The following is a 19,546-nucleotide window of genomic DNA, read 5'->3' on the forward strand; positions in this document are numbered from 1 at the left end:
TTCTCCCAAAATAGCTTAGCACTATGTCATGTGTTACTTGATGTGACAATGACCCTGTAGGTGAGTGACACATAGGTTAACATTCCCGCTTAAAGGTTAACTTCTCATAAAATGTTATCTTTCTGGAATTCAATGAATTTAATGAAAATCTAAAAACAGTGTCACTTCTCATTCTCAACTTCTCTCTTTGAGAAATTACAATGCCAGTCCAAATAAATGGCCTTTTAAGCAGAAGAGTTTTAAGCATGCCATCAAACATAATTTCTTCCAGACCTGTTGCACATACATAGTCCATTGCCGATACACGGTCTGACCTGGTCATGGATATCTCCTCCCTGTCCTTAGCTAGCTCCCCTGGTTGCCTTCATCTTTGGTTTATATCCATGTTGGTGCAGATATCGGCTAGTTATGTTTTTTAAAGCTTCTCATGGACAAAATTTTCACCATATATCTATTATGTCCATATACATATATGTATAGAGAGAGAGAGTTTTTACCCTCTCCCCTGCGTCAAGGCTTACCTTGTTCTGAGACATATGAGTGAGGATCTGAATATGATGTAAAAAAGGTATGAAGACAGTAAACGGACCCCATGAACTTCTCCCCAATACTTTGGATTGTCTGGCATGTCTTATTTTTAGGAATACAGTTTCTAATACTTACTGGTAAGTAATACTTTAAAGGGGTTTTGCACTTTATTTTAACTGATGATCTATCCTCTGGGTCCGACACCCCCACTGATCAGCTGTTTGAGAAGGCAGCGTCGCTCCAGCAGCGCCGCGACCTTCTCACCGTTTACCGTCGGCCCAGTGACGTCACAACTAGTATCAACTGGCCTGTGGGCGGGGCTAGGCTCCATTCAAGTGAACAGAGCTTAGCCTCGCCCACGCTAGTTGATACTAGTCGTGACATCACTTGGCCAGCGGTAAACAGCGAGAAGGCCGCGGCACTGCTATAGCGCCGCTGCCTTCTCAAACAGCTGATCGGCGGGGGTCCCGGATGTTGGACCCCCGCCGATCAGATGCTGATGATCTATCCAGAGGATAAATTATCAGTTAAAACAAAGTGCAGAACCCCTTTAAGGGGTTTAATTTACAGTGAATGTGGCACAACATTTTATTCTGCCAGTTAAAACCAGATAGCAACATCTATCCTTTTTTTCTAATGTTTTTGTTTTCTGATTGCAGATTTTTTTTATTCTATTTACTGAAAATTATAATGGGGGTGACCATGTTACCTGAGCTGTTCTTAACAGCATTTAGAAAGCATCTAAAGAATTGCTTTATGGCAGCCAAATGGTCCATAGACACAATGGACAGTAGAGAGCCTCATTGACTTCTATGGTAGAGTTTTCTGGGCATGCTCTGTGACCTGTGCAGTGGTCATTGTACAAGGAGGGAATAGATAAGCTAATGATAATCACCTATTGTGAATGGTTGATCTTGTCTTATCTACACACAGAGGTGATATCTTTCATTCTAAACCTGCCTATAATAATAAGGAGAAAACTACAGTGTTTTGCACAGACCAAAAATTGGCACTTATTATTTTTAGTGGCTGGTGCGAAAACTGCAGGATTTATGGTTTTTGTGTAACAATAGACAGTGACATGGAAAATTAAAAATAACACCCCACTTTTTTTTTAAATGTGCTCAACATAAAAAAATGTGATTTAGGCCTCATGCACACGACCGTTGTTGTGTTCCATGTCCGTTGTTCCGTTTTCCGTGATTTTCTGCGGACCCATTGACTTTCAATGGGTCCATTGAAAACTCGGATAATGCACCGTTTGTCATCCGCGTCCGTGATCCGTGTTTCCAGTCCGTCAAAAAAAATGACCTGTCCTATTTTTTTCACGGACAACGGTTCACGAACCCTTTCAAGTCAATGGGTCTGTGAAAAAACACGGAGGCACAGAAAATTGTCATCCGCGTCAGTTTTTTTCCAATCATTTGCATGGCAAACTTGACTTAGATTTTTTTTTACTTTCCTTCATGTCTGGTGATCCTCCAAAAATCAAGGAAGACACACGGAAACAAAAATGGAAACGGATCACGGAACAACGGAACCCCGTTTTGCGGACCGTGAAAAAATACTGTCGTGTGCATGAGGCCTTAAACAATAGGTTATTTTCTGATGACACATTCCCTTAAAAAATGTTTCCACCACTAGGAATTGTGATAAAACAATAAAAGAAGCTATACTCTTTTGAGCAAAAGTAACTGTCAAGTTTCATTAACTGAAACGTTACTTGAAGTTTTACATAGAGTAGATATGGTCCCTGCCAGACTACATTCAATCTATCCAGATGTTCCGGATCAGTGCTTTAGGGGCTGCTTGGAAGTAGGCTTACCTCTACATATTTGGTGGTCCTGCCCAATAGTAAAAAGATTTTGGAATAGGATCTGCCACCTTATACATTCAGTGACTTAATAGGATGGAAGATCATTTCAGTCATCCACTAAACCTTCTAAAACTAACTACCCTTCCCCCAATAAGACACATGAATACCTTCTTGGATAAAATCGGCCCAATTTATTAAACATTTACATAATTCACCAACTTTTCAATGTTAATAATAAAACACAGGAAAAACATATCAAAAGCATATCAAAATAAATGACAACATTCCGAACCTTGAAAGACTAATAGGATCGTAGAAGGCAACAAGGCAAGCCATTCTCCTCACTCTTCCCTCCATTTTTCATACCACCTTACCCTTGGCCGCAGTCACCGACCCAAGGGCACCAAATCCGCCAATTCTAATTCCATCTACCCCTGTGGGCCCATTTTGCCAAACAGGGGCCCCAACCACCAGCTTACCGATCCTCATGCGATGCACGCTCCAACTTGTCATGCACCTAGTAAGCCTTGAATTGCCTTCCAGGACCCTCTGTTAACCTGTCACCAACGACCTTAGGTGAAACCTCACCTATGGGCATCCTGCCACACCCTCAAAGCTGTCTCCAATCCCTCCTGAAGCCCTAGGGCCCACATGTCGATACCCACATCATTGAGATGAACCCCGTCATCCCTAAGGAACTGAGGCGAAGCCGCCTCCAATTCTTGGTGACGCACCACTATGCCGCCATGCCACCGCACAAAGCGGCCCACTTCCTTATTTAGCTTCGCCCTAGCCTTATTAATCCGGACAACCAACTGCGCCAAGCGCCAAACCCTCCGAGCAACCACCTCCGACCACACCACCAACAGCCCCGGAAAATCACACCACAACCGCAACAAATCCAACTTTATGCCAGCACCCGAACCCAAGCGCGCCACCAGCGATAGCATACCCAACATAAAATCCCGCACTAAACCCTCAGACCCAGACAGCCCCCCCCAATCACTCCCCGACCCCGACCCGCCAAGGGTCCGTTGTTGACACGAAGTTCACTCACCTGGCTGTCCCTGGGGCGTCCTCCCAGCAGCCACCGACAGTCCTGTAGATCCTCCCGTCCACGATCCGCTGCGCGCCGATGCTGAGGAAGGACCGGCACCCGCCGAAACGTCAAGGCCACCGTCCGCATCCCCTTCGTCCAAACTCACTTCGCCCTCCTCCAAGGCACCGTAGTCCTGGGAGCCACGGCCAGCGTCCACCTGGCCTGGCCGCAAGTCACCGTCCTCAAAGCCGCCCGGCCCACCTCCTGATGGCCGCCTGCCCAGCGCACCTCCACCAACAGGAAATACTTCCGCCATTCCCAGCTCGCCGGCAGGAAAACCGGCAGCCGCATTAAGCCCTGAAACCGCCGTCACACTCCTCTGCTGCTCCATAGGGGACTCGAACCCAGAGTCCACAGCCAGCGCTTGGGAAACATCCTGATCAGCAGTACCGCCTCCGACCACCGGTGTCGCTGTTCCCCTCCTCGAGCTCCTCCGCTGAGCAGATGCAGACCGCCGCCGGCCAGTGGATGCATGCCGCGGCGCCCCTTGATCCCTCACTGCAGCTGCGCTCCCGGACAGGCCCTCACCAACCGCCAATGAGGCCGCACACTCCGCCGCCCTCCCGGATCGGACCCTACCAGCGGGCTGAGCAGGTAAGATCCGACCGCCGGCTCGCTCCCCTCCAGAAGGCACTGGAGAGGGAGACACCGCTCTGGAACTTCTCCCCCTCTGTCGCGCGGCGCAGGACGTCCCTCTCCCGCCGATGCCCGGCGCTGAACAGGATTCCTCTCGCTGCGCCGGCAAGGGTTAACAGCCTCAGCCCCAGCCAGCGGCAGCAGAGGGTCCCTGACGGGGCTCCTTAAGCACCGCCGCACCCGGGGAGTAGCCTCAGGGCTCAGTCGCTCAGGAGGCACTGATCTCCTGGCCCTGGGCCTGGCTGCAGGTGCCGCAGGGGGCCCGGCCGGACCCGATAAAGCCACCCTTAAACAATCCTGCAGCCAGTCCTGCCCGTGCCGCTCAGCAGCAGCCCTCACAGCCAAAACTAAATTCTCCATAATGCAACTAACCGTGACAAATCCCTACACGCCGGTGAGAGGTGACTCCTCCCCCAGGCATATATAATGCCCGCAAAATTCCTAGCCCAACCCCTAACCCAAAAAAAAACCTTAACCCTTTATCTGCCTTAAACTTCCCCCTAAGTCAAGTTGCACTACGCTATGCTGCGCCCCGCTCCGTTGCTCTCACTATAGCTGCCCCAACTAACTTAACCTTATCCGTATTAAGCTGAGTTCACACGGGTGAGATTTCCGCGCGGGTGCAATGCGTGAGGTGAACGCATTGCACCCGCACTGAATCCGGACCCATTCACTTCAATGGGGCTGTGCACATGAGCTGTGATTTTCACGCATCACTTGTGCATTGCGTGAAAATCGCAGCATGCTCTATATTGTGCGTTTCTCACGCAACGCAGGCCCCATAGAAGTGAATGGGGCTGCGTGAAAATAGCAAGCATCCGCAAGCAAGTGCGGATGCGGTGCGATTTTTACGCATGGTTACTAAGATGACAGTCTATTCACTGTATTATTTTCCCTTATAACATGGTTATAAGGGAAAATAATAGCATTCTTTAATACAGAATGCTTAGTACAAGGTCAATTGAGGGTTAAAAAATAAAAAAAAATTAACTGACCTCCTCCTCTTGATCGTGTAGTTGCCGAGCTCTTCTTACTTCTTTAATCATGAGCTGCCGGCTAAAGGACCTGTGGTGATGTCACATCACATGGTCCAATGACATGGTCCATCACCATGGGAATGGACCATGTGATTGGAACATGTGATGAGCTCAGTGACGTCACCACAGGTCCTTTGACAGGTCCTGAAGAAAGAACAGGAGACTGGCAGCTACGCGATCAATTGGAGGAGGCGAGTTAATTTATTTTTATTTTTTAACCCTCAATTGACCTTGTACTAAGAATTCTGTATTAAAGAATGCTATTATTTTCCCTTATAACCTGTCACGACTGAGGATGGGGAAAACCCTCAGCCGTGCGGTATCAGCAGATGGAGTGGTCGCTGCTCGACCAGGACAACAGGATTAGTGAGCAGGTCACCTCCTAATCGCATCCCTAACCTGACCCTGACTCCTAGCTACATGAGCCGACCTTAATGGTAGGAGGGCTCATGCTCCGGAACCTTGAAGTCCCTGCTAGCCCTCAAGATGGGCTCATGTAGCTAGGAGTCAGGGTCAGGTTAGGGATGCGATTAGGAGGTGACCTGCTCCCTAATCCTGTTGTCCTGGTCGAGCAGCGACCACTCCATCTGCTGATACCGCACGGCTGAGGATTTTCCCCATCCTCAGTCGTGACAGTATGACCACAAGGGTGGCCCTCACTGGCAGATGGAAATGTGACCAGGAGAGTGCCTCCAGCTTACAACTTCCTGGAGTATATGCATGCTGGATGCTACTACTGAGTCTTCTACAGATAAGTTTTGTTCATTTATTTGTATTTTCCTGTTTGCTGGATCCCAGGAGACCCTGACTCCCTCCGTATCAAGTGTAGGGAGCCGATGGTCGTGTCCCCTCACTATTATAGGGTGTTCAGGGGTTATTCAGTCGAGGTACGAGGATATGCGATCTTCTACCATTGAGAATTTCGCATAGGCTGAGTAGTTAGAGAGAGAGCCAGGTCTGGTGCAGGGCTATCCCTTTGGTTCCTTCGTTTCGGATCCAGTCAGCCGGATCTTCCTTTTGTGTCTTCTAGTTTGCTGTACACCTTCCGTGACATAACCATGTTATAAGGGAAAATAATTACATCTACACAACACCGAACCCAAACCTGAACTTCAGTGAAGAAGTTCGGGTCTGGGTACCAGATTCAGTTTTTTATCACGCGCGTGCAAAACGCATTGCATCCGCGCGATAAAAACTGAACTACGGAACGCAATCGCAGTCAAAACTGACTGCAATTGCGTACCTACTCGCGCGGGTTTGCCGCAATGCACCCGGGACGCATCCTGAGCCAAAACGTGACGCCCGTGTGAACCCAGCCTTACTGTTGGGAGACAAACCCCCTAAACTCACTAAGGCCCCTTTCACAAACATGAGCGAGTTTTTCGTGCGATGCGTGACATGAACACATTGCACCCGCACTGAATCCTGACCCATTCATTTCAATGGGTCTGTGTACATGAGTGTTTTTTTTCACGCATCAGTTCTGCGTTGGGTGAAAAACACAGCATGTTCTATATTCTGCGTTTTTCACGCAGCCCCTGGCCCCATAGAAGTGAATGGGGCCTCAGTGAAAAACGCATTGCATCCGGAAGCAGGTGCGGATGCAATGTGCTTTTCACTGATGGTTTCTAGGAGATGTTGTTTGTAAACCTTCAGTTTTTTGTCGCGTGAAAAACGCATCAAAACGCATTGCACCCGCGCAGAAAAAACAACTAAACGCAATTGCAGACAAAACTGACTGAACTTGCTTGCAAAATGGTGCGAGCGTCACTGAACGCACCCTGACCTAATCCGTCACGCTCGTGTGAAAGAGGCCTAATGCTTCTTTTAAACTTTTACAACATATCCTCACGGCAGCCCGTACCCATATAGCACAACAGTGGAGAAAATCAACCCTCTGTTTCGAAGCAGTCATTGAACGGATCAATAAAATAATTCTCTATGGAAAACTTACAGCCATTTGTATGGATAGGGTAATGTATTTTGAAAAAATATGGTCTCCCTGGATGTCATACTATGCTGATCCAGACCTACACTATTATGTTCAACTGTGATAAGTGTTGAAGTCATACAAAGTCACTTAGGACTATATTTACTCTGTCTGAATATATCGCAGTCTATATATTTGACTAGATACTAGATCATTTGTACCGTTCTTTATTGTTTATTATACCCTGTTTCTATCTTTTGTGTATTCCCCCTGCGAGGGGTGCATTGGCAGTATGTTGCCGATATTCATTGCTTTAAAAACCAATAAATACTTTTTGAAACAAATAAAAGACGACATACTCACTAGTTTCATTCCCTGCCACTGCCAGTGCCATGCTCCAGTCTTTTCTTACTTGGCTGCAGCAATGACGTGACCATATGCCCTATACTGCAGCAAATGATTGGCCTGAGCGATCTCTTACATCTACAGAAATGACAGGCAGTCACCATCTGAGACCACCCAGAGGTAACTGTGTAAAATATTAGTATTTATTAGCACCTTATTCTAACAATGCTATGAAAATCAGAAAATACATAGACCAATATATAAAATTGTATAAAAAAAAATGTAAATGAATACCTTGGCAGGTTACCATGTGTAAAGTGTGGATGGCAGACACAGGTCACTAAAACCCATAAGGTGGCTGACATATTCCACACCGTTCACATCAGCCTCTGCATAAACATCTGCATCAACATCGGCATATATCCACCAGTGCTCAGTATATATACGCCTTAAACACTAAAATCACACCATTAGGTATATGTATCCTCGTATATGATGCTGTCAACATGTGATGGAGTTTTAGGTATAATCTTTCATAACTGTGATATACACATAGTGTATTGGTATATTTCCTAAGGTTGGTTGGCCTCACCCAAAACATACTTGCAAGGATTAATTGAACTTGGAATCCGCTCAATAATTAGAAAGTTAGTCAAGGGTTAATCAGACTCGAGTCTTTTGAGATGTATACAATGTTTAAATCCTTATAATGAGATATAATGTATGTAAAAGGTAGCCTTTTACCTCAAGGTAATAGAGGTCTTAGATTGTCAGTATAGATAGCTTGTGCCGCTGCACCGTGGCGTCCCACGTGGCGGTCAAAAACCAGAATGGTTATGGTAACCACTTGAGAAGGAGTGAGGTAACACTCCGAAACGCATCTGGTGTATACGGTGCCTGCATATTGAAAGACCCACTTTTGCAAAAATCTATGTATAAAGTTGGGTGTCTATAACCTTTCTCCTTACCGCTCTATTACAAGCTGTGAGACCAAAAGAGGAACGCCGGCTCACGTGAGATAACAAGCCTTCATCTCACGAGTCACATGATATGCCGAGCATGGATCCCCACGAGTGACACAGCTGGGAGACAAGGGAGCTCGCTCTACGCTCTGTGCAGGAAAGAGCTCCGACATCGGGAGGGGAGCATCGGCCCACGTGAGATGCCAAGATCTGAATCTTCGAGCTACGTGTTATGCCAAGTACGCACCTCCACGAGCGATAAGAGCTGGAAGTTAAGGTAGCGCGACCTCCGGTTCATTTCATCAAAGAGATAAAAACCATTCTGTTTTTTGACTGCCACGTGGGACACCACGGTGCAGCGACACAAGCTAACTATACTAACAATCTAAGACCTCTATTACCTTGAGGTAAACGGCTACCTTTTACATACATTATATCTTATTATAAGGAGTTAAACATTGTATTGTAATCGGCCAAGGTATTCATCTATATTTTTTTAATCCAATTTTATATATTGGTCTATGTATTTTAATTCTGTTTTTTTATAGGATTGTTAGAATAAGGTGCTAAAAAAATACAAATTTTTTACACAGTTATCTCTGGGTGGTCTCAGATGGTGAGTGCCTGTCGTTTCTGTACATTTATCTTATTTTACTTTTGATTGGGTGAGTCAATACGACACGAGCACCGTATCCCTACCTATAGATGGGTGAGCCTCCAAATTGTTATTTCTTTCTCAATATCTCATACATCGTGGAAGTCACTGGTAGGCTGAAGTGGTCAAGTGGGAATATAGCTACGTCATCGCTACAGCCATGTAAATAAAGACCGGAGCATGGCGTTGGAGGTGACTGAAGATTAAACTGGTGAGTATAGCCTGTTATTATTTTGTCACAACATTCAGATGTGGTCAAATGTTTAAATGACTCGGAGAACCCTTTTAAGGGCTCTTTCACACCTGCGTTCTTGTCTTCCGGCATAGAGTTCCGTCGTCGGGGCTCTATGCCGGAAGAATCCTGATCAGGATTATCCTAATGCATTCTGAATGGAGAGTAATCCGTTCAGGATGCATCAGGATGTCTTCAGTTCCGGTACGGAACGTTTGTTGGCCGGAGAAAATACCGCAGCATGCTGCGCTTTTTGCTCCGGCCAAAAATCCGGAACACTTGCCGCAAGGAATTAATGCCCATTGGAAGGCATTGATCCGGATCCGGCCTTAAGCTAAACGTCGTTTCGGCGCATTGCCGGAGCCGACATTTAGCTTTTTCAGAGTGGTTACCATGGCTGCCGGGACGCTAAAGTCCTGACAGCCATGGTAAGTGTAGTGGGGAGCGGGGGAGCAGTGTACTTACCGTCCGTGCGGCTCCCCGGGCGCTCCAGAGTGACGTCAGGGCGCCCCAAGCGCATGGATCACGTGATCCATGTGATCACGTCATCCATGCGCATGGGGCGCTCTGACGTCATTCTGGAGTGCCCGGGGAGCCGCACGGACTGTAAGTATACCGCTCCCCCGCTCCCCGCTCCTACTATGGCAACCAGGACTTTAATAGCGTCCTGGGTGCCATAGTAACACTGAAAGCATTTGGAAGACGGTTCCGTCTTCAAATGCTTTCAGTACACTTGCGTTTTTCCGGATCCGGCAGGCACCTCCGGCAACGGAAGTGCATGCCGGATCCCAACAACGCAAGTGTGAAAGAGGCCTAAAAGTCAAGGAAATCTTGTGTCTAAACGTACTGCAATTTTTTAGGGCATCAACACTGTTTAAGAAACCTTCGATTTTCGTGTCCTATATTATAAGATGAACCTTCCAATAGAAATGTGCTTGATGCAATGACATAAATACCAACTTTTTAAAGATGTCTTGTGGGACATAACCATGTCCTTTTTCACAGACCATGCCTCATTTATGCTTAGCCATGCCCCTTTCCATGCCACAGCACTGCCCCTCAATGCACGTTTTGGATGCTGAAGCTATAGTCTAATAACTGTAACACATAAAAGTTTCTGCTAAAAAGCAGCCCTCCATTCACCGCCTGGGAGATCTTCCAACTTTCCCGCGCCAACGTGTTCCTGTTAGACCATGCAGTGGCAGTGTCTCGGCCTTCTGGGTGATTGCCGTGACATGGTTGCCACGCATGCTGTTGCCGGTGGTAACTTGTGGCTTAGTTGGCTTAGTGTGTGCTGGTGGTTCACTGCTCCTGGCTTTACCATCTGTCCAGTGAGGGCCACCCTCATTATTATTACCATTATGTCCATTTTGGAAAAATGGCTGACTGCATAGATGTGTCCTGACAAGATAGATCTATAACATACAGATTTTGGATAAAACGCAATCAAGATGATAAACGTACTATAACTGTAATTTCTGAATATACAGTATTAAATATAACCCATTTGGAGTAGGCTTTATACCAATACATATGTCCGACCCCAGATCTGTATATTACTCAATTGCAAAAGTATATTTTGCTTAATGTCTGTTAGCAGCAATGAGAAAACATGAATCAGATATATAGAATTGAATGTTTTTTTGTTTCTGGAAACAATGAAGCAAAAAACGCATGGGGGACTAAAAAACGCATTGAAGACGCACCAAAACCGCAATGCTAAGTTACATGCGTTTTTTGTGCGGAAAGATGTTTTGAATGACCAGTATGCTATTGAAAGCCTATACATGCATCAGTACATATTCTATGTGAAGCAAATGAAGAGTTGATGATTTGTTTGATACAACAATCCAGTTCCATATTTTTAAGATGACCTACACTTCAATTAAAGATAAGGTATATAAGGGTACGACTGTTCATAGTTGAGTTACCACTGAAGAAGGAGTAAGAAACTATATATACTCCGAAACGCGTTTGGTTTGGACAAATTATTTACAAAGTACCCAAATGTTTCTCTGAAGAAAAGTACAGATATGCATTATTGAAGCAACAAACAGGATCCTGTCTACAAAACTTTCTTCTTACAAGCTTGATTAATTACGACTGACAGCTGTCCACGGATCTACACACCCCGGGATTGAAAGGCGGCACAACTAATACCGTAGGGTGAACACTCCAGTTCTCGTGATAACTCATGAGATTTACTGCGCAAGCAACGACGATCACGCTGAACACAGGTGGGACGCCACACAGCGTGAAACTCTGACCGCAGTTTGATCGCAATAACCGTGAGTACCCTGATTTATGCCGATACTTTGGAAAGAACATTTTTGCAGACAATTGGGGCAAATATAAAGTGGATTAATGACAGCATATTCTCGACTATATGAACTCTTGGTCAACACCCTGAACGTGTCAGTGTTAGGACGCCAAGCATACGAGCAACCTATTGCTTTCCTTGGAAGGATGAACAATAAGATCTAATATACACTACATTATCTTTGATCATTACCTAAGTTTATTTAATTTTTTTATTGCATAGGTCATTTTATTCTCTGGATATTTTATGGAGGTCGACCTCTGCTCATTGATTGACATCTAGGATATATGTCCCTTTTTTACCGCATATAGGTGAACTGTAATACACACCAAAGATAGAATTTTATTGTATCCTTTTATTTTTATTGTATCTTTTATATTGCAATAGATGTGGAATTAAAATACTGTGTTTCCAAATGACCCAGATATTTGGTTGTGCCTATCTACACTTTTGATCTAATTTACTTTTAATGAGAGGGGGAATCATTTTTGATAGTAGCACTGATAGTAGCACTATCTCACTTACTCGTGGAGCCACCCAAATTTGTTCTACAACCTTACATTCTAAATAGTCGCAAATTCTCGAAGTGGCGATATTCGTGATAAATATTCGCGCTGTACACACCGCATCTATTATACCTCTTACCCCACAAATCAGGACACTGCTGTATATACTATATATCTGTATTCACTGCATGTATTATACCTCATACCTCACATATCAGTACACTGCTGTATATACTATATATCTGTACACACTGCATGTATTATACCTCATACCTCACATATCAGTACACTGCTGTATATACTATATATCTGTATACACTAAATCTATTATATTTTTTATAATACATGCAATATATACAGATATATATTATACACACCAGTGTACTGATATGTGAGGTACAAGGTATAAAAGATGAAGTGGGTACAGGTATATAGTATATACAGCAGTGTACTGATATGTGAGATATGAGGTATAATAGATGCAGTGTGTACAGATATATAGTATATGCGGTGTATACAGATATATAGTATACACAGCAGTATACTGATATGTGAGGTATAAGGTATACTATATGCGGTGTAGAGAAAAAGAAAAGTTGCAGCTCTCACCTCTAATCACCCTTGTGAAGCACGGAAGATGTGGCTTGAACCCAGCCACGTTTGATATGTCCAAAAACAAAGGGTCGATTCCAGCTTCTGACGTATAAAATAATTTGTTCTTTATTCGGCTTTCAAAATTTAAGATCCAACATACATCACATGGAGAGACACAAAGTAATTGTGACGCGTTTCGGGCTATGGTATTGAGCCCTCCATCAAGACAATACATAGTGCACTAAAAACAGATACTTATATACAACACAAATGGGTTCCTCCTCTTTCTCTAATTGAGTAGAGGTTACATCCCAAGCCCAGGTGTTCCTGGATTAGGTGGGAAGTCCAACCAAGAACACATGGGCGGGGAGGTAGCAATTAAATATTATGCATTTGAAATCACATACTGATGAACTACATATACTGCAAAGTTAGATCATATTTTCTGTTTAGACCCTTCGGTATGCAGGTTTCCAGAATAAACATCCAATATGTTTCTCTGCTCAAAAGCTTTTGTTTGCGATCACCTCCTCTAATTGGTGCAGAAACAACGTCCACGCCTGCACAGAAAACGCAGAGATGTCGCCCTTGTGAACAGTGGCAAAATGCATTGTTGCCGCTAAAACATTCCGAGACATAAAATGAGGGACATCACTTAAATGCTTCCTAATGCGTACTTTTAAATCATTTGTGGTGCAGCCCACATATTGTAGCCTGCATATTTTACATGTTATGACATATACTACGTGGTCTGTATTGCAGTTTATATATTGCTTCAGCATATGTTTTTTGTTATTGGCCATAGATATGACCTCTTTTGAGATAAACATATGTCGACAGCAAATACATTTTTTGCAGCCACATTTGTAATTCCCATTGGTTTTAGGCCAGGTGCATATTCTGGGAGTATTTTCCCTGAATAGACTCAGACTGATTTTTTGACCCACTGTGGGGGCTTTTTTCGCTACACATCTAATCCCTGTGGATGCTATGTTTCTCCATTCCCCATTGAAGTTTAGAACCGGAAGATGTTTCCGTATAATTTTACATATCTTGAAATATTCTCTACTATAATTGGTAGTAAAAGTAATAGGTTCATCTTTATTCAGAACATTTTCTTTCCTGTTTTTTTGTTTTTACTTCTGTATTTATTCCCTTTCTTTATATTTTCGTTCTCATTCTTATTTTCATTGTTATTATTTCTTTTGGAAAAAATGAGTCTCTCTGTCTTTTGATCTAGCAAAATGTATACCTATTTATACTGGTTTGGGTGTATCCTCTCATTCTGAGTCTAGCTGCAATATTTTGAACTTCTTTTTCAAATAGTTCCTTAGTGGAGCAGTTTCTTTTTGCCCTTATCATTTCTCCCTTAGGGATGTTTTTGAGAACGTGTGGTGGATGACAGGAGGAGGCAGAGAGAATAGTATTACCAGCTGTGGGCTTTCTGTGGGTATATGTGACCACCTTATTATTGCCCTTATCCACTTCCAGACAAAGATCCAAAAAGACAATTTTTTCCGGATCGCTGGAAAAAGTTAGTTTTATTGATGTAGTACAGTTATTTAAGTACTCTATACATTTTGCTATTCTCTCTTCGTCCCTCTGTCATACCCACAGCATGTCCTCGATAAATCGACCATACCATTTGATGTCCTCCCTATACGGGTTATTATCAGAAAAGAGGAACCTGCTTTCCCACCACGCCATATATATATATTTGCGATTGAAGGTGAGTATTTCGCTCCCATAGGGATTCCTGATTGCTGAAGGTAGTACTTTTTATTAAACATAAAAAAATTATGTCTCATTAAAAAATCTATACATGAACATAAAAAATCCTGCAGCTCTGGAGTATAATTACTATGATATTCTAGGAACCATTTTAAAGCAACAATAGCTGATTGATGTGGTATGTTCGTGTATAATGCAGAAATATCTGCTGTTACCCAAGTAAAATTCATGTGCCAGTCAAAAGAGAAGAAGTTTCCTAGTACTGTGCCAGTATCCCTCAGATATCCTGGTATTAACAGCACAAGTGGCTGTAGCAGGGAATCTGCCCACTCCGATAAATTTTCGGAGTAAGAGCCGATGCCTGCCACATAAATAAAGAACAAATTATTTTATACGTCAGAAGCTGGAATCGACCCTTTGTTTTTGGACTATATGCGGTGTATACAGATATATAGTATATACAGCAGTGTACTGATATGTGAAGTATGAGGCATAATAGATGCAATGTATACAGATATACAGTACAGTCGTGGCCAAAAGTTTTGAGAATTACACAAATATTAGTTTTCACAAAGTTTGCTGCTAAACTGCTTTTAGATCTTTGTTTCAGTTGTTTCTGTGATGTAGTGAAATATAATTACACGCACTTCATACGTTTCAAAGGCTTTTATCGACAATTACATGATATTTATGCAAAGAGTCAGTATTTGCAGTGTTGGCCCTTCTTTTTCAGGACCTCTGCAATTCGACTGGGCATGCTCTCAATCAACTTCTGGGCTAATTTCTGACTGATAGCAACCCATTCTTTCATAATCACTTCTTGGAGTTTGTCAGAATTAGTGGTTTTTTGTTTGTCCACCCGCCTCTTGAGGATTGACCACAAGTTCTCAATGGGATTAAGATCTGGGGAGTTTCCAGGCCATGGACCCAAAATGTCAACGTTTTGGTCCCCGAGCCACTTAGTTATCACTTTTGCCTTATGGCACGGTGCTCCATTGTGCTGGAAAATGCATTGTTCTTCACCAAACTGTTGTTGGATTGTTGGAAGAAGTTGCTGTTGCTGTTTGGGCAAAATTGTGAGTGAGCCCACTCCCTTGGATGAGAAGCAACCCCACACATGAATGGTCTCAGGATTTACTGTTGGCATGACACAGGACTGATGGTAGCGCTCACCTTTTCTTCTCCGGACAAGCCTTTTTCCAGATGCCCCAAACAATCGGAAAGAGGCTTCATCGGAGAATATGACTTTGCCCCAGTCCTCAGCAGTCCATTCACCATACTTTCTGCAGAAGATCAATCTGTCCCTGATGTTTTTTTTGGAGAGAAGTGGCTTCTTTGCTGCCCTTCTTGACACCAGGCCATCTTCCAAAAGTCTTCGCCTCACTGTGCGTGCAGATGCGCTCACACCTGCCTGCTGCCATTCCTGAAAGCTCTGCACTGGTGGCACTCCGACACCACAGCTGAATCCTCTTTAGGAGACGATCCTGGCGCTTGCTGGACTTTCTTGGACGCCCTGAAGCCTTCTTAACAAGAATTGAACCTCTTTCCTTGAAGTTCTTGATGATCCTATAAATTGTTGATTGAGGTGCAATCTTAGTAGCCACAATATCCTTGCCTGTGAAGCCATTTTTATGCAACGCAATGATGGCTGCACGCGTTTCTTTGCAGGTCACCATGGTTAACAATGGAAGAACAATGATTTCAACCATCACCCTCCTTTTAACATGTCAAGTCTGCCATTTTAACCCAATCAGCCTGACATAATAATCTCCAGCCTTGTGCTCGTCAACATTCTCACCTGAGTTAACAAGACGATTACTGAAATGATCTCAGCAGGTCCTTTAATGACAGCAATGAAATGCAGTGGAAAGGTTTTTTGGGGATTAAGTTAATTTTCATGGCAAAGAAGGACTATGCAATTCATCTGATCACTCTTCATAACATTCTGGAGTATTTGCAAATTGCTATTATAAAAACTTAAGCAGCAACTTTTCCAATTTCCAATATTTGTGTCATTCTCAAAACTTTTGGCCACGACTGTACACTGCTCAAAAAAATAAAGGGAACACAAAAATAACACATCCTAGATCTGAATTAATTAAATATTCTTCTGAAATACTTGGTTCTTTACATAGTTGAATGTGCTGACAACAAAATCACACAAAAATAAAAAAATGGAAATCAAATTTTTCAACCCATGGAGGTCTGGATTTGGAGTCACCCTCAAAATTAAAGTGGAAAAACACACTACAGGCTGATCCAACTTTGATGTAATGTCCTTAAAACAAGTCAAAATGAGGCTCAGTAGTGTGTGTGGCTTCCACGTGCCTGTATGACCTCCCTACAACGCCTGTGCATGCTCCTGATGAGGTGGCGGACGGTCTCCTGAGGGATCTCTTCCCAGACCTGGACTAAAGCATCTGCCAACTCCTGGACAGTCTGTGGTGCAACGTGACGTTGGTGGATAGAGCGAGACATGATGTCCCAGATGTGCTCAATTGGATTCAGGTCTGGGGAACGGGCGGGCCAGTCCATAGCATCAATGCCTTCGTCTTGCAGGAACAGCTGACACACTCCAGCCACATGAGGTCTAGCATTGTCTTGCATTAGGAGGAACCCAGGGCCAACCGCACCAGCATATGGTCTCACAAGGGGTCTGAGGATCTCATCTCAGTACCTAATGGCAGTCAGGCTACCTCTGGCGAGCACATGGAGGGCTGTGCGGCCCTCCAAAGAAATGCCACCCACACCATTACTGACCCAATGCCAAACCGGTCATGCTGGAGGATGTTGCAGGCAACAGAACGTTCTCCACGGCGTCTCAAGACTTTGTCACGTCTGTCACATGTGCTCAGTGTGAACCTGCTTTCATCTGTGAAGAGCACAGGGCGCCAGTGGCGAATTTGCAAATATTGGTGTTCTCTGGAAAATGCCAAACGTCCTGCACGGTGTTGGGCTGTAAGCACAACCCCCACCTGTGGATGTTGGGCCCTCATATCACCTTCATGGAGTCTGTTTCTGACCGTTAGAGCAGACACATGCACATTTGTGGCCTGCTGGAGGTCATTTTGCAGGGCTCTGGCAGTGCTCCTCCTGTTCCTCCTTGCACAAAGGCGAAGGGTAGCGGTCCTGCTGCTGGGTTGTTGCCCTCCTACGGCCTCCTCCACGTCTCCTGATGTACTGGCCTGCCCCCTGGTAGCGCCTCCATGCTCTGGACACTACGCCGACAGACACAGCAAACTTTCTTGCCACAGCTCGCATTGATGTGCCATCCTGGATAAGCTGCACTACCTGAGCCACTTGTGTGGGTTGTACACTCCGTCTCATGCTACCACTAGAGTGAAAGCACCGCCAGCATTCAAAAGTGACCAAAACATCAGCCAGGAAGCATAGGAACTGAGAAGTGATCTGTGGTCACCACCTGCAGAACCACTCCTTTATTGGGGTGTCTTGCTAATTCCCTATAATTTCCACCTGTTGTCTATCCCATTTGCACAACAGCATGTGAAATTGATTGTCACTCAGTGTTGCTTCCTAAGTGGACAGTTTGATTTCACAGAAGTGCGATTGACTTGGAGTTACATTGTGTTGTTTAAGTGTTCCCTTTATTTTTTTGAGCAGTGTATATACAGCAGTGTACTGATATGTGAGGTATGAGGTATAAATTACATCTCGTATCTGACATGAGTACACTGTTTTGTATACTATATACCTGTACACACTGTATGTATTATACTTCGTTCCTCACATATCAGTACACTGCTGTATATACTATATATCTGTACACACTGCATCTATTATACCTCGTAACTGATGTATCAGTACTCTATGTGTATACTATGTACGAGATATAATAGATGCAGTGGGTACAGATATATGTGGACAGTCATATATTAGGAGTCACTGTGTGAGGTATTGGGGGGTTGTAGTTAAGGTCACGGTCAGTTTTAGGGTTAGTATTAGCATTAGGGACAGTAAATTAGAATAAGAAGGCAGTATTGGGGTTAGAGTCAGTTTTAGAATTAGCGGAAAGTATGAGAATTAGGCATTGCATTACTGTTGGGGGCTAGTATTAGAGTTAAGCATAGTATTAGCATAAGGCTACATTCAGACAACCGTAAGTGTTTTGCGGCCTGCAAAACAGGGATACCAGCCGTGTGCGTTCCACATTTTGTGGAACCCACAGGGCCAGCCCTATATAGAAATGCCTATTCTTGCAGACTGTTTGGAGTCTGATGATGCAGCATCCCAGTGCCAAAAATATCTAAATCTTATGGAGAGCTGCATTCCAGGAGAAAGCATCCCTCCTTCGGGGCCTGCGAGATTTGCCAACCCTTCTAGAAGCCTCTTGGACTTTCCGAGAAATTGGAAACAAGAATCAAGAGCACTGTGGAGAAAACCTGTCCGGACCCTGGAATGATAAAAACTCTGTCTTTGCTGGTCTACTGCCTAGTGCAGTGCTTCTCATAAATGTTCTACTTCAGCCCCATAAATCAATCCATGGTGATGCTGGGGCTTCTACAGCGGCCAAATACCACTTTGTATTACCCATATTACCTCTGTAGCACCATGGATATTACCTCTATAGCAGTATCGGACAGGAGTTCTTCATGGCCACCATGTTCTTTCCACCTCCTTCAAGGGTTGACTGGGAACTTAAAGAGGCCCTGGAAAAAACAAAACGAAAAGTGGCCCCATGTTATAGGCGAGTCTAAATTCACAGAAGGAGGGGCAACACATGGAGGCAGGGCTAACACAAGTAGGCAGGAACAATAGAATCAGCCAGGGTCAGCAATAAGTTAGTGCAGCCCAAATTATCGCCCCAGCAGAACCAAACACCTAAGTGCAGCACAAAATACTGCCGCTCCTTCTGTAATATTCAACTGTGTCACCGTCCTGAGGATGGCCATACAGTTGACATAAGGAGAGCCACTGTGGCTGCTGGCAAGGTACATAATTATCTGATGCCTCAAGCATTCAGATCTTTATGTACCTAGCGAGTGGCTGTAAGGAGGGCTCTAGCGGCCTCCTGAGTATCGGCCCAACAAGCCTTGCGGGGTCTACAGCCAATCTGCCCTGTTCCTGCTCCTCCTCCAGTTGTCTCTAAGTATGATATGGAGTTGGGGGCTGAAGCACTGAGCCAAACCCTACCTTC

General features: G+C 44.3%; 1 protein-coding gene across 2 annotated transcripts in view; it reads right to left on the bottom strand.

The window, feature by feature from the left end:
* Positions 1-8,921: 8,921 nt before the first annotated feature.
* The window catches only part of LOC120986238 (CD209 antigen-like protein C), a 69,097-nt gene continuing 58,472 nt past the window's right edge, over positions 8,922-19,546 (bottom strand). The window contains exons 14-15 of one of the 2 annotated variants that reach the window (XR_005775658.1): positions 13,064-13,066; positions 8,922-8,950 (exon numbers count right to left, since the gene is read on the bottom strand). The gene's annotated coding sequence lies outside the window, so the exon portion shown is untranslated. Of the gene's footprint in view, positions 8,951-13,063; positions 13,067-17,079; positions 17,090-19,546 lie in introns of those variants that run through there. The other variant, XR_005775659.1, reaches the window with a different exon arrangement.

This window comes from Bufo bufo, chromosome 1 (assembly GCF_905171765.1).
Source record: "Bufo bufo chromosome 1, aBufBuf1.1, whole genome shotgun sequence".
NCBI classification, from domain to species: domain Eukaryota; kingdom Metazoa; phylum Chordata; class Amphibia; order Anura; family Bufonidae; genus Bufo; species Bufo bufo.